This window comes from Mixophyes fleayi, chromosome 7, assembly GCF_038048845.1.
Source record: "Mixophyes fleayi isolate aMixFle1 chromosome 7, aMixFle1.hap1, whole genome shotgun sequence".
In the NCBI taxonomy this organism is placed as follows: Eukaryota; Metazoa; Chordata; class Amphibia; order Anura; family Limnodynastidae; genus Mixophyes; species Mixophyes fleayi.
In genome coordinates this window covers 34,283,402-34,300,495 of record NC_134408.1, presented here as the reverse complement: position 1 = coordinate 34,300,495, position 17,094 = coordinate 34,283,402, and positions in this window count along the sequence as shown.

The window sequence follows — 17,094 nt, the reverse complement described above, 5'->3', positions numbered from 1 at the left end:
TCACTTATATAGATCCCCTGTCACATATATAGATCCCCTGTCACTCATATAGATCCCCTGTCACACATATAGATCCCCTGTCACACATATAGCTCCCCTGTCACACAAATAGCTCCCCTGTCACACAAATAGCTTCCCTGTCACACATATAGATCCCCTGTCACACATATAGATCCCCTGTCACTTATATAGATACCCTGTTACACATATAGATCCCCTGTTACACATATAGATCCCCTGTCACACATATAGCTCCCCTGTCACACATATAGATCCCCTGTCACACAAATAGCTCCCCTGTCACACATATAGCTCCCCTGTCACACATATAGATCCCCTGTCACACAAACTAACCGCCCCCCCTCTTACCTTGTGCCCTCCGCGGCTCGCTGTGTAGTCTCTCCTAACACATGGAGCTCGTCCCATGTGACATCTCCAGAGCCATTCATAGAAGAGAGGGGAGGAGGGGAGGCGCGGTCACACCAGGAAGTAAGTGTAGTGCCGACCCCACCGCTCAGCACACAGACTGTCATGCCGAATTCTGGCATGACAGTCTGTGTGCTGAGCGATGGGGCCGGCCAGCTAGTAACCGGCCCATCTGACCATCGGCCCTTCTGGCATTTGCCAGAAGTGCCAGATGGCCAGTCCGGCCCTGGTTGGAACCTGTAATGGTGGTTGCCCTCCATGGGATCCAATTCACTCGGGCATACCAGAATATATCCAAAGTGAGGTTTTATTATGACAGCACAACACCATAAAACGTTCACAAGGTACAGGGTATATTGTAGTGTGTACCCTCCAGCAGCCACTTGCAGTCAGCACTCCAAAGTAACAATCTCAGTATCCTTCAGAGTCTCATCCTCCCACAGTATTAACGCTACCGCTTAGCTAGACCGTTTCTATGTTGCCCAGCCTCGGATACTGCCTTACACTGACACTGTCCTGGTAGGGTTTCCTCTAGCGGCACCACAATGCCTGGCCAAGAGTCATTTGTGCTGGTGTTACATACACCAGAATCTTCCAAAATAGCATGATTCTATTGACATTCTGCATTCCTCATATTCCTGGCTGTCTACATAAGGAGTAGGGTCAAGATGTCCCAATCCTCCCACTTTCAGCAGGGGTCTATCAGTGGACAGTTAAATTATTTAAATATTAGACATACCGGGCCTGAGTCATTAAGGAAAGTAAGGCAAAAAAAAGGAGTAAATGTTCTCCAGGACAAACCATGTTACAATACAAGTGGTGCAAATTAGTTTATTATTTTGCAGATAAGTTAAATACTGTCTGTTTTTACATCTAACAGACAAATACTTGCTAGCTTTATTTGTACACTGAAATTTTAAAGTTGATCTAGGACATGCCCTACCTCAACTATAATTCTGTCCCCACATTTTAAATTTACCTCCCCTCCAATGCACAATGCAACATGGTCTGGCCCAATGTTACTCCTTTTTTATGCTTTGCTCTCCTTAATGACTCAGGCCCACCATCTCTATTACCTTGATTATACAATGGAATGGCTTGACTGAATTAACTATTTGGCTGGATACACTTAACAATGGGTTACAGTATCACTACAGGGGATAACATGACACTTCACGTTTGCGTGGAACATTAAGACATTTGACATATTGGATCTGCAGCGTTAAACAATCTAAGTCTGAGATACATTTTGATACAATAACATTTATATTAATACATTTTAATACATTTCCCAATCCTATTTCAACCAGTATAGTACTGTGGAGACACATTGCACATCATCTGACCTAATTAACTCTCAGATTACCTGTTGACCTAGATAATTAACTTGGGCTGCAAGCTAGCTATTTTAGTAGTCACTCAGACATTGTTCTGATTACATTAGTAACATGCCAGATCTAAGCCACAACTCATAACAATGGTAATTACCTTAGATACACAAGCAAAATGTTTTCTGCTGTCCTGCTATTTTCACACACTATGGCAACAGTCTTTATATTTCTTATACATCATGATCTATTTATATATATGATGATGTATAAGAAATATAGACATATATTTATATAATTCCGCAATGCTGTACAGAGATCTCACTCACATTAGTTCCTGCCCCACTGGAGCTTACAGTCTAAATTCCCTAACATACACACAGAATATGGTCAATTTGATAGCAGCCAATTAACCTACAAGTATGTTTTTGGACTGAGGGAGGAAACCGGAGCACCCAGAGAAACCCACGCAAACATGGGGAGAACATACAAACTCCACACAATAGGTACAGCTTTGTTTAAAAATAAGACTAACTAACTTCTTGCCATCCGGGTTCGACAGAAGCCATCACTTCCCAGAATTACGTTGATTTAGCAAACTTCAAAGGCATAAGTTCTAAAGCTATCATTTTTCTAAGAATTATTACACAACTTGGGTAATGATGACCGAGAGGTAAAAGTTTGCATTTCTCCATTATCATATATGGCTTCAATCCCAGAAAAATCAACATGTACATTGTCATCACCAGTGTAACCATCAGCAAGGATAACAAAGATAACAATGCTACAATTATAATGTTCATGTTAAATTTTGGATTTGCCATTTGATTTGTAATGTCTCACGTGTTTGTCACAAAGAAGACTATGATGTCTTTCTATATGTTGGATCAGAGCCGATGTTCCGAGCTTCGTTACCTGGTGAAATTGACTGACATAACCATTCATGTTATCCCTAAAATATTCCAAACTGACGATTATTGTCTTGTAATGGGGACTGATTTGTATGACTTTTAATTGAATTGGGATCTTTTTTGTTTGTAAGGCTGTAGGGGATGGAGCACTAGCTCTGCCTGCTAATACTGCCTGGTATTACATTATTGGCTTCACTTAGCCTATAATAAATTACAATTTCCTTCAGAGTATATGTTTTGGGCTGGGAGTTTTGCTTCTTAGACAGTTCCGGCTATCCCTCATAGGTGTGTCCCCAGTTCCTGCTATCCCTGATAGTTTTGTCCCCAGTTCTTGCTATCCCTGATAGTTGTGTCCCCAGTTCTTGCTATCCCTGATAGTTGTGTCCCCAGTTTTTGCTATCCCTGATAGTTGTGTCCCCAGTTCTTGCTATCCCTGATAGTTGTGTCCCCAGTTCTTGCTATCCCTGATAGTTGTGTCCCCAGTTCTTGCTATCCCTCATAGGTGTGTCCCCAGTTCTTGCTATCCCTCATAGGTGTGTCCCCAATTCCTGCTATCCCTCATACAATGCTTTCTAAATGCAAGCATGGTAAATGAATTATAATAATAACACTTTCACTGCTTAATCATAATGATTTACTACAGCTTTGGAAGCATCTACTTACAGAAATGGCAGTTAATTGTCATATACTGTACAGTTCAAAAGAATAAATACTGGTTATTTGTTCAGAACGCAACCGAAGACAACTGAAACGGAGCTGTTGCGCATGCACCGCAGCTCCATTTTGGCCATCTTCGTGTTTTTAAGTCTCACAGCTGCAGGGCTCCAGCATGCCAGATTGAAGTGGCCCACGTGCCACGTCTGGCACGCGTACCGGAGTTTGCTGACCCCTGACCTTGCACAATCCATGAATGAGTGTCAGAGGAGATGTAAGTTCCATTTATAAGGCTATACACATGTGACATATCTTGATCCTTGCTAATTGGCTTTTTTATGTAGTGTGATTTGCCCTATTGTGAATATTTCGTTTGCATCTGAACTGCTTTACACATTAATTAATTCATGAATTGCCGCAATTTGGTCAAAGTTCAGATTCAGCCAAATCTTTTTTCTCATCTCTTTTAATAACATTGGCACTTGGTCCCTTTTTTACCTGCTAGGATGTTAAAATACTGATATTAGCAGCTCTAGGGAATGAATTGCATGAGATGAGGTGTGCATTTGTCAGACATCACAAGCAAGGTATTAATGAGTATTAATCTACATTATTATTTAACATAAGGCCAAGGAAGAAGTTACTGCTTTAATGTATAAAAGGAAATTACTTCCCTTATTACTTCCTTATCAGAGAGCTATTCCTTTCCAGGCTAAAATTATGCATTAGCATGGGATTGGTAATCATTTGGCCCCAGCCTTCTGTTATATGGCAAGGAAGGTAAAACTGCAGCCAAGAATGATGTTCAGGATTACCAGACAGCTGCATGACTTCTATTGACCTGTAAAGTCAACTTTAAAACCACAAAACTACTTGACTTACACTAAGGACAATTTAAACAATTGCATCGTTGATTTAAAAATACACTGAGCCATCATTTACAAAGCTGCTGTGCCAGTGTATTTATTCATAGACCTTGCAGTCCATATGGGGGCATTTGTGGATGTAGAATGTGCAAGTATCTTCTGCACTTCCGCACCTCTGAGCTAAAGAGAGTGATTTGGGACATCACTGGGAAAAGAACTGAGCATAGTATGGCTTTAAGAAAAGTATAAATCTATACAGGTTATTTACATATCAGAACTAGGGGTATATTTACTAATCTGTGGGTTTGAAAAAGTGGAGATGTTTCCTATACTTTCGCGCGTCCTCGGATCTGAAATGAGGCAAAACGTCATCGTTGAGTTGTCGGATCTCGCGGGTTTTGGATTCCATAAGTATTTCCCTCCACAGGAAATCCAGCGCCATTGCTCACACAGAAACAGGAGGGGTAGCAGTGCTCTTGTCACTTGACAAAAATTGACTGGAAATGAATGGAAATTAATATTATTGAGGTAAATAATAATGTAGGAACAAAAAAAATAGACAAAATATGTAATTGTAGCAAAAAAAATAGGGATTTGGAAAAAAATAGGGATCCAAAACCGGTTTTGCCAAAACCAAAACACGAAGTTAATCCAGATTCAAAACAAAGACGCAGGGGTCATTGAGCATCTCTAATTTGATTATTGTTCTTTGAATTTACAATTTTTCATTATGTTACTTGGTGTATAGAAACCAACTCTCTTCCAAAATACTAAAACCAATAACGTGTGCAATGTGGCCCATAAAAATTATATTCTACACTAGGCTCTTAATCCAGTGCTGCATGATTTTTATCCAAAATTATTGCAAACAGGGAAAATATGTAATATAGCTATATTTCCATACTCATAGAAGAAAGTGATGTAAACTTTCTCCAGTGGAAAGTGGGATTTCTTATCACTTTCAGGGTCTCCAGGAAGAAATCTTTTTAAACAAACAATTGACTTACCATTGGTGGGCTACACAAGTAAATGTCTTAAAAATGGCTAAAGACTTTTAAACATGGATGGCTTTATTATGCCTTGATGCATTCTATATTCCTTTCTCTCTGTGGAAGAGACACATTGGTACGCTAGAGATAATTGATGCTATGCTAAAACATTAAACCAGTTCATAGGAGCTTCTTTAAATAATGCAGGACAGATGAGATTGCCATAAAAGGACATTTACTTTATTCTTAGCAGAAAAATAAATACCTAAAGTAGTGAACATTCTTCTTAACCGCTTTAAAAGTCCTGCAGAATGAAGGTGTGAGCGGGAAGATCCATGAGAAGCATCAAAGTCCATTTTTGTGGCCTCTCATTAGTCTTCCCACACACACCCACTTCCAAAATATTACACATCTCTGGTTTTCAGAGGCTAACCGCAGAACCCAGGGAAAAACTGTTTTGAGAAAGGAGCATTGCTATAATGCTCCATTTTCTATCTAGGTGGTAGAATTACTTTATCACAAATTGCTGCAACTGGGGCTCAACTGAGACAGAGTGATACACACAGATGGTGGCAAAACCTGGGGATGGATTTGGGTGGAGTTTGGCAAGAAGTTGCTGCACAGGAACCCAAACTACCTCACAGGTGCCCTGCCCACACTTAGATGTTAGATTTAGGATATGTACACACAGATGCTTATCAAGCATTAAGGGGATGCTGGAATATCAAGAAGAATGAAACTTCGTTAACACATCTTTTTTTAAGCTAATACCTTCCAGTATTGTTAAAAATGGGTGCAGTATGTAGGACAAGTCAATTATCCTCAGAAATGTCAGGTGGTTCTAAATATTATGGTTTTGTATATTAAAAATCAGTTAAAAATTGTTGTGACTTTGGCATCCAATACTTTTGAAACTTTGACATCCAATACTTTGCAGTGGGTAGCCTTATTCCTATTGAATGGGTCATAAATTAACTAGTGTCATAACAATTCTTAGCAGCATGGTGCATTAGACTTACCCTCCAGTAGGTCTTATTGGTGTCAAGCCAAAAAGGGAATTGTAAAAAGGTTCCTGTCATCCTAGCGCACAGCAGCATCCATCAAGACACTTACTGAAAGGTATAACAATATAAGAAAAGTAATATTTTCACTGGACTATGCAGAAAACTGAAAAGACATATTGTGAATTCACAGCATCAGTTATTTTAACTGTTCTGTTATTTGCTCTAGCTTTGAATGGGCTCCATATTTCACTGTATATGCAAGATTTAGCTTCAATAATGTGTTTCTAAAACATTGACAAGTTCAGTCGAAGACAGTAGAGCTATTTGGCTGCATGCTTCCATCAGCACCTATTAACAAGCAAGCCTGGGAAACGATTTGAAAGTATATCCTGGTCTCAAACTAATTTAACTTCCTTCCCATCAATCTTGAGTTGAGGAAGGGATTAATTACCCTGAAAACTGCAACACATCCAAGTCACTCTTTAGAAGTAATTCAACGTCTCCTCCATGATACAGGCAAAGATGAATTATTTTTGCAATGAAATCAGTCATCCTAAACAAACTACATACATGCTATGTGAATGTAGAGCTTCAACGCCAAAAGGTTTTTAATGTCTTTGTCTTACTTTATTTTATGACTCATGACATATATATGGTGTTATTACTTTACAAACATGACCCTTTCTAAAGAGCTACTGCAAAGTAATAATTGTAGGAAGTGAGATGCAGCTTCTGGACCATGTAGATTCTCAAATAATACATTTGTTGTGATGAAGTCTTTTATATCTTTAGTCTTGTTTTTTTAGAAGGGGTCTGACAAGTGCCTCCTTTAGTGGTTCCGGAAAATTGCAAAGAGAGATTATTTTGGCAAATACTGGACCAGTCACATCAATACACCCTTTTAGAAGGTTTATTGGGGCTGACAAGTGATCTGGACCATATGGTAATTTTTACAATGTCTTCTACATCCAGGGGGTCAAAGCTAGTCCAAGAGGCCAGATAACACATTTGCAAACCTGGATCCTTGGCACTTTCTTGACAACAATATTGGTATTCCAGCCAGGATGAGGGATACCTTATCAGCAAAGATGATTGCAAACTCATTGCATATTGATTGGGAGAGGGCTGCACCAGGCTGCAGATATGTTGGTCCACAAAGCATCTCCACTGTATGGAAAAGTCGAGCTGGTCTGTTGTTTGCAGCCATAATCTCACTTGACAGGAAATATCGCTTATCTTCTACTATTCGAGTCTTCCACCATCGCCTTTCAAGCCTGAAGTGCTTCTTCAGCTCCCCAACACTGTTGTTATACCAAGGTGCTTGGTAGTGTGATATGCGTGGTCGTATGCAAAGAGGAACTATAGTATCCATGGTAGCTGTCACATCCCTACTATAGTAATGGACAAGAGATCAAGGATCCTCACAGACTTCCCTTACATTAGAGCCTGAATAGAATCGCCCCTCATTGGACAATACCTGGCCATCTTCATGTGTGAAGTTTTCTTGTGAGGGATTACAACTGAGAAACAAATTGGGTACTGGTCTGACCATATAACTGGGTTTATTGATAATACAGAGACTTGTAACCCAATCTGGAAAAGAAAATCAAGTGTGTAACCCACTTATCTACACTTGATATCAGAAAAATGATGATACTTTTGACTCTTACCATATACATAGCTTTTTAAAGGGTAGACAAAAATTAATTAACATTGGAATTAAGAGAAAAGTTAGTACCAGTTGGCTATTGGAAAGTAGCAGCTCAGGACAAATTCCCATTTTGACTTGCGTTAGTGGGACCAGCATAAATGCCCACATTGACTGCATTGCACTAGGGGAACTAACTAACGAAAATAATCACAAAATAATCACTCATCACTCCCCTCCTCCCCATTTGGTTAGTCTCTCAGTCTTCCCTGATGTAAGGTCCTATTACAAACAATAAACACACAAACAATCTCCCTTGTTAAAGACTTTTATTAAAATGAACCTCTACTTTTCTACTCTCATATTACGCATCATCCATCTATGTCCTCATTGCCATTTTGATAAAAAGTTATCCAAAGTCTTGTTGTGCTCTGACAGATTGAAAGCTACATCCAGTCTGTGAGGGAAAACAGCGACATTGTATGAATGCTGTAGGTCTGTGTGCAAGAGTATAGGGCCCTCTTTTTCCCCTTAGCCCCCACTGCCCCCCCCCCCCACTACCACCACCACCACCACCCAAAAAAAAAAACCAAGACAGAAATTATACATTTTTCTTTGTTGCTTTAAGAGTGAATAAAAACAATCCCTATATTTACTGTATTATTCAAAACTGCAAAACGTGAGCAGGTATTGGTGAGGAGCTTGTAAAGCCACACAGACAAGACTAAAGTGATTTTGGAACTTCTGGAGGTCAGAGAAAGAACTCTCCCAAAACTATTGTTATTATGCCCGGCTGCATCACTCTGAGAACAGGAGGCTACTAGTCAAGCAGATGGTGCAGGGACCTCTTGACTTATAAAGCCTGTGTGCACTGCACACCCTACACCCATAGTGCAATATCTCCGTTTCTCTCATTGGTTGAAGCTTTCACTGTGAAAAGGGGGATATTCTTGAATGGGGCAGCATGGTGGCTAAGTGGTTAGCACTTCTGTCTTACAGCACTGGGGTCATGAGTTCAAATCCAGACCATGGCCTTATCTGTGTGGAGTTTGTATGTTCTCCCCGTGTTTGCGTGGGTTTCCTCCGGGTGCTTCAGTTTCCTCCCACACTCAAAAAAAACATACTGGTAGATTAATTGGCTGCTAACAAATTGATCCTAGTCTGTCTGTGTCTGTCTGTGTCTGTCCGTGTGTGTGTGTGTGTGTGTTAGGGAATTTAGACTGTAAGTCCCAATGGGGCAGTGACTGATGTGAATGAGTTCTCTGTACAGCACTATATAAATAAATGGTAATAATAATAATAATAATATTAATCTGCTTGGTTGGATTTTCAACCAGTGTTTAGATGAGAGATTGATTCCCTAATTCCGTGCGATGAGAGATTGATTCCCTAATTTCATGCGGCATGATCCTTAGAGAACCAGAGAACTTTTTCAACTTTTATTTATATTTTAATTTACTTGACATGTGGACTTACAATGTATTTTTTTACCTTTTGACAATTTTTAAAATAAGCCTATGAACTATATTATCGTAGATTAAAATTATATATATAATCTTATCTATCTATCTATTATATATATATATATATATATATATATATATATATATATATATATATATATATATATATATATATATAATACTAGGTGGTCTATTACTGCTGCACCTTTGGAAAGTGATAGGAATAGCCCTTCCGGCCATTGTGTTGAGCATTCTCTATGTATTATTACTAATTTAGGGTGCATGTATTCACAAAGAACATTATAAAGATATCCTTGCCCCTCTTGGTTGTTGTTAGCCAAAGGTCCATTGCCCACTAGATCAAAGTAAACAATTGTGGCGACACAGCTAACAGGCTAGAGAACAGGAGAAGGTGTCACTTCTACTAGCAGACTCCACTACAATTTTTTATACTATTTCTCAATGGACTGTGACCATTTTACCAGTTTATCAAACATAGGATTAAGGCACGGACGTGTTGCATGCTAAGATTTCAAACTATTTCCAAAATAAAACATTTCATTCACTTTTTACAGTCAGATCATGTCATGACTCAATTTAATGATATTGTAACCCACAGGGCTTGTTTAATAAATCCTGTTCCATCATGCAAATGAATCTTGTGATTTAAAAGTACTAAACAGTTTCCAATTTGTCTATGTTCATGCCATAGGAATTGCTAAAATACAGGACAAGAGATGATTTATTTGTAAAAATTGCACCAAGAAGATCTCAAGCTTGAGGTAGTCACATTTATTGATTTAATGTTATTTGGAGATTCTGTATAAATGTATTTACAAAGAGCCAAGTATAGGCCTCTATTTCGTGGTGCACATGATGCACAGAGCATAAACAATAATATGGATGGTACAGTCCCCTTGCAAATTTTATAACTAGTCCTATAACCAGACTGGCCAATGTATGATTATTCTATTAGAGGTTTCCAGCCCTACAGTGAAACGTGCTGGGTATCTTCTAGAATGCTAATGAAAAACATTGGATCCCTGGAGCAGGCACCCTGTGAACCTTGCAAAATGGACAAGAGTGCCTTGAATTTAGCACACCCACACTTTTTACATAATTACATGTAAACTGAACAACATGAACACTCCCAGCACCATCGCTCAATCATTATCCTCAATGACGGTATTACGCTTGGAGTGTGACACTTGGTGGACAAAAAAACCCCCACCAATTCTGACAAACTCCAAGCATTCATTAGGCAAGAATTGGCGGCCATCGGTCAGTATGTGGCCCAGAAGTTGATTGACAGCATGCCAGGGCGAATTGCATAGGTCTTCAAAAAGAAGGATCAACACTGCAAATATTGACTCTTTGCATAAACTTAATGTAATTGTCAATAAAAGCCTTTGCCACTTGTGAAATGCTTGTAATTTTACTTCAGTGTACCATAGCAACATCTGACAAAAAGGTCTAAAAACACTGAAGCAGCAAACTTTGTGAAAACCAATACTTGTGTCATTCTCAATGTTTTGGGATTATAATTATATCTAATGAATGTTCACTTTTTATCTTAATTGTGCACATCAGTGTAAGATTTTTATGTTTTATAAAAAAATGTATAGTACTATAATAATAATTTCACTCTAGAGAAGTGAGAACTAACTATATTTATACAGATAATGCATTGGATATATGAACTTTATATAGGGATGCATTTGACACCACAATCTCTCTGTATCAGTTTGCCATAAGGATCACATTAATACTCTGTGTTGTTGGAGGCATCTGTTCTTTAAAGCATCAAATTTTAAATCTGTGGTCCTCCATTCTCCACCTCATATCCTAATACTGTCAGGAGCGTTTTTCTCTCACTAACATAATTGGTCAGATTGAGACTTTCCACAAGATCAGCACAGCTACCTCCTGAAATACTCTGTTCTGCTGTAAACAGTTGATCTAATTGGCTGCGGGTTATTCTATCCTCAAATATTTTAAAACCAGGGACACAAACACACAGGAGATAAATAATAATAACAAAAAGGTCATCTGACAGCCAAACACACCATAAAAATAGACTCTGATTTCATAGTAATACCAAATGAAGTCAAACGCCTGTTAGAGGACACCCACAAGCTATGTAAGTGACTTTTATAGACAATCACTTTCAATGTTTGTGTGGGTGTTTTGTTGTGTTCAGGGACAACTTTTTTATCATATAGAATAATGCATTCATCTAATATAGCATGTGTAAGGGTTGGAAAATAACACAAAATGTCCTGTTGTCATTTATGGTTTCTATAATAGTGATAGATCACACTTCTGGCTTTCTGTTTTGTCTAATGTTATATATACACAACGCTTCACTTTATTCCTCACTACTTATACATTGTATTGTGTATTTCTGATAAAGGAGCAAGGGCCAAGAAAAGTATTTGGTGGGCTCAGTGATAGTCATTACAGAGAATAAGAAAATCCAGACAAGACTTACCCCAACATGCTAATCGCGAAGGCTCTCCATACTCCAAAGACAGACACCTGGTAGGATAAGCCCAGTTGGTGAGTGAACAGCTCTTCCCAAAAGTAAATTGGCAACAACTCCCATAGATGGATCTATGATGGATCTAGGAAATCTATCTGGTGAGTGATTAGTGTCTATCTAATTTAACATCATTACTTTTAAAATATTTATAATGCTACTATACAGGACTTAAATATGGTAAAAACCCAGTGGTACTTAGCAATTACTTTTTTGGAATGTTTGATTCATCTTCATCCTAAATTAATGCAGATATGGAACGTACTTTCTGAAATGCTTGGAACGTATAGTTTTTCAGTATTTTGGGTCACAAAGATTAAAATATAATACTGAATCCCATTGCCCTCTCCGCATTAAAATGGTTTAGCAGTACTCCTTACAGTAACTGTATAAGGCTGCAATAGGTAATCATGTCTGTGTGTATTATCATCGAAAATCAGAAATATACTTTTATTTCTCATTTTCAATCAAACATGCCATAACTGTGTATATTTTCCTAAATACTGCATTAATTAGACATCAGTGAATGAAAGTTGGTAGGTCTGTCACCCATTCAGTTCTGCTGACTGTGGCATAAACTGAAATATGTATAACTGGGCTGATTTGAAGAAAACATGAGAATATGTTTGCTGATCTTTGGTATGAAGCTCATTTATGACTTATTTTCTTCTCTAGTAGAAGTAATTCTCATTCAATGAATTACATTGGTCAGTAGATAAATATATTCATGTCAAGCGGAGACAAACGAGTCCGTATATGTCACAAACGCACTCACCCCGTCCTTGATTTGGTTGTTACTGCGGGGGGGGGGGGGGGGGGGGTTAAACAGGATTTCAGCATTCAATCTAGTACTCAACTAACACAAAGGTACAAATTTAGCTGAAAAACATCCAAAACAGGTCCCTCACATATGTACTCAATCAGTTGCCGCCACCACCTATTGTATAAGGGAAAAAGGACCCCAATCTCTGTACAGTCTGCTACTCAAAGCGATTAGCAAATCACATCCTAGCATTCAAAGGGTTAACATAGTTAGGCAATCAAAGGGTTAACGTAGTCAGGCGATTAAATGGTTTACATAGACAAGCAATACTTATCTTCTTAAAAGGCTTATGAATTCATTAGAATAATGAAGGCAATTAGAGTAATGAAGGCAATAACAAACCTATAGTAAATGACATAGAAAAAGAATGCAATAGCAGTTAAAAGCAAAAGAGATAACAATTACAGAAAATAAAACACTCTCGTGGTATAGTCTTTATGTTATGGGAATGAAATGGACAGATCTCAATTAGGTTGAATCCCAAAACTGACAATTTTCCATAACTTACAGGTTTTTTTTAACCATGGTCCACTGGACATTATATATGCTAATATGGGGACGCAATTCAAACCTGGGTGTGAATCGTAGTCTGTTCAGATATATTCCAAAATTCTCACCTATCTTTTCTCTGACAAATCACAGAGAGATAATTCCACATTTAATAAACAAGTCATAATTTCCCAAACAATTGCATATAATATATAACATTATCAGGCCCCATATACAGGAAGATACATGATTATGATAATTCCCCTGTGCACCTGTTACCTATAACTTACACACCTTAAATACCTTCTGTCCTCAAGTTTAGATCAGGAAAGATGTCTCAAAATATGAAATGTGAACAAGAGGGTTTTGAAGCTTTACATTTTCTAAATACATACATATGTCCATATGAGAGATGCTGACAACTTTAGTTGTTATTATTATTATTATTATTAACCTTTATTTATAATGAGGTCCACAGACCCATACAGAGGGAAATCAACAAAACAGTACATGGTATAACAGTACTATACAGTAAACAAATAATACTACAACTCTAAACACAATTACTGGGGTGTAAGGGGTATATTCAGCGCAGGCTGCAACCTGTTCCCATTAGCATGAGTACAGCTAACAGGTTTAGAGCCACTGAAAGAGGTGCAAAGACAATGGAGGAGTGGAGTCAAAGGGCAGAGTGCCCAAAGAGGAGGTGAACAGTGTAGCTGGTGAGCAAATATTATAGGTAAGGAGAACAGGAGGGAAGAGGACCCTGCTCACTAGAGCTTACAAACTAAAGGGAAGGGGGCAGACAAACGGTTGAGCCATTATAAGGGGATCTAAGGGCAAGAAGGAAGAGTGAGAGGGATGGAGGATGAAAAAAGTTGAGGTATACTACATGGTGAAATGGTTAAGTAGAGGACTGGTATGCTTTTCTAAACAGGTGGGTTTTCAATGACTGTTTGAATCTATACAGACTAGGGAATAGTCTGATAGAACAAGGGAGGTTATTCAAGTGGTGGGGGGCAACACAGGAGAAATCTTGGATAAGGGAGTGAGATGTGGTTACCAGAGGGGAGGAAAGGTGGCGATCATTGGCCGACTGGAGAGGACTAGTGGGTGTATATATGGAGATAATGTTGGAGATGTTGGGAGCAATGGAGTTGGATAGGGCCTTGTACGTGAGAGTGAGGCTTTTAAAAGTTGGAGAAGACAAGGAGAGAAGACAAGTTCAAAGGGAAAGACAGAGACAGTGGGTGGGATAGAGGTCCATTGTGAGAGTCCAAAGAAGGAAGAAAGGGCAAGAAGTTTGATGGACTTTTGATCTGTGGCATTGTCGATAGGGATGATAACGTCACCTAGGATAATGGAGGGCGGTCTGAGGAGAGGTAGTGGGGAAGCCAGGCAGCAAAATTATCAAGAAATCGGGAAGTGGGATCAGTTCATCACACAATATACACAAGCTAAGTTAGAGCCTTGAAGGCCAAAGTAAGTGACAACATACAAGTTGTAACAACCAGAAATTGTACAAATATACAATTGAAAGAGTGAGCAGGTTATACATTCAGTAAGCTGGCCAAATCAAGGCATAAGCCGATACCGTTATGAGATGTGCAGGAGCGTGACATTTTTATATTGTATAGGGCAGGGCAGGGAAGGAGAGGAAGGGGTGGGGGGTGATTAACTGAGACCTAGTATTGGACTCCTTTGGGCAAATGGGCTATTTGTGGGGACAGGGGACCGAAATGGATATTAGCCAATCTTCAGATCAATCTATTGGGTAAAATTATAAAAAAGAGAGTTGCAACATCCTGGGAACGAGCATTGGATGTATTGAAAACAGAGGGGCTATTATAGATAAACCAATCACACCAGATATGGGAAAATGTGGGATTTATTATTCAAATATGCAGATATTTTTTCTATGGACGCCATCGTCAAAATTATATTATAAACAAAAAAACTGACAACCTCGGTCATCTTTAGTACAATATTTCCCTACATTAGGAAGAGATATACCGACGCACCAGATAATCATATACCCAGTCTATTATTGTAATATTTATTATTATATGGCTGGGTTGGTGCACCCTACACACGTTAAACTAATATTCACAAAGAAGAGGTAGAAAGTAGAAGACGTGTATATTAGGGGCACTCTATGATTGTTTATTTATATAAAACATACATTTTAATGGTTCATTTAAAACGATAATGAAGTCCCAAATTAGTACCTTAGTACCACTAGTAGCGGAATAAAACCAAAATAATAATCAAAATAAATTTGTTAAAAAGGCAGAACCAACTGCCTAGCCTCGCTGTGTGGTGTATTTTACAATTCCCTAAATTATATTATATCTGGGTAATATCGATCGTCATGCTGTCCAGGTGTCTGGCATAATAAGCAGTTTAACCAAATCAGTATAGGCACTATTCAAAGTGCAAGAGAGATAAGCTATATCATTACAAACAAATCCTATTTGCATATATAGTGTTATAAATCTAGTTCAAATGAATTATTTCCTTTCAATACTTTATTGATAGAGGGAGAGACAATTTGATAAAATTGAATATATAACATTTAGGATCGAATCAAGACCATTATGTTTTCTTTTATAAAGTGAATAGGTCTAAATATCCCTATATAATAAGAGTTGGTAGCGCGATTATATTATATCCCGTTTTACACCACTGTGATCTTGTTTATCACAGAGAACACCAAATTAGTTACCTTCCAATATCAATCCCTAATGAGATTGATATGGTATCCCTCTCTGAACTGCAAACACTTCCTAACAGATTGGTTGTAATCACGTTCCCCTCTATACAGAGTTGTGGGGTAAGGTGAACATAGCCCCTAGGGCTACAATATAACAGAGGTGGTCTGCACTATATGTTCACCTTACCCCACAACTCTGTATAGAGGGGAACGTGATTACAACCAATCTGTTAGGAAGTGTTTGCAGTTCAGAGAGGGATACCATATCAATCTCATTAGGGATTGATATTGGAAGGTAACTAATTTGGTGTTCTCTGTGATAAACAAGATCACAGTGGTGTAAAACGGGATATAATATAATCGCGCTACCAACTCTTATTATATAGGGATATTTAGACCTATTCACTTTATAAAAGAAAACATAATGGTCTTGATTCGATCCTAAATGTTATATATTCAACTTTATCAAATTGTCTCTCCCTCTATCAATAAAGTATTGAAAGGAAATAATTCATTTGAACTAGATTTATAACACTATATATGCAAATAGGATTTGTTTGTAATGATATAGCTTATCTCTCTTGCACTTTGAATAGTGCCTATACTGATTTGGTTAAACTGCTTATTATGCCAGACACCTGGACAGCATGACGATCGATATTACCCAGATATAATATAATTTAGGGAATTGTAAAATACACCACACAGCGAGGCTAGGCAGTTGGTTCTGCCTTTTTAACAAATTTATTTTGATTATTATTTTGGTTTTATTTCGCTACTAGTGGTACTAAGGTACTAATTTGGGACTTCATTATCGTTTTAAATGAACCATTAAAATGTATGTTTTATATAAATAAACAATCATAGAGTGCCCCTAATATACACGTCTTCTACTTTCTACCTCTTCTTTGTGAATTTCCCTACATTAGTCTCCTTTTTAGAAAGTTAATGCTTTCAGGCAGGTTTGGACAACAGCTTGAATGCAAATAGTCCCGGGCAAGGAAAGAGACAAGAATGTAATTGTCCCAGAAATCGCTCCTAATTCTATAGATGTGGACAGATACTGTATCTAGTTCACACAGTCTTACTGGCCTTTTTCAAAGCCCAACATGCGGAAACAAAGGGATATATAAATAGATACACAACATTATGCACCATTATTATAAATTGTAGGAACATTAGAAGTTGTTGAGGAGTTCTGTGACCATGTAAAAACAAAAGGCAATAGGCAAGAACAGAAA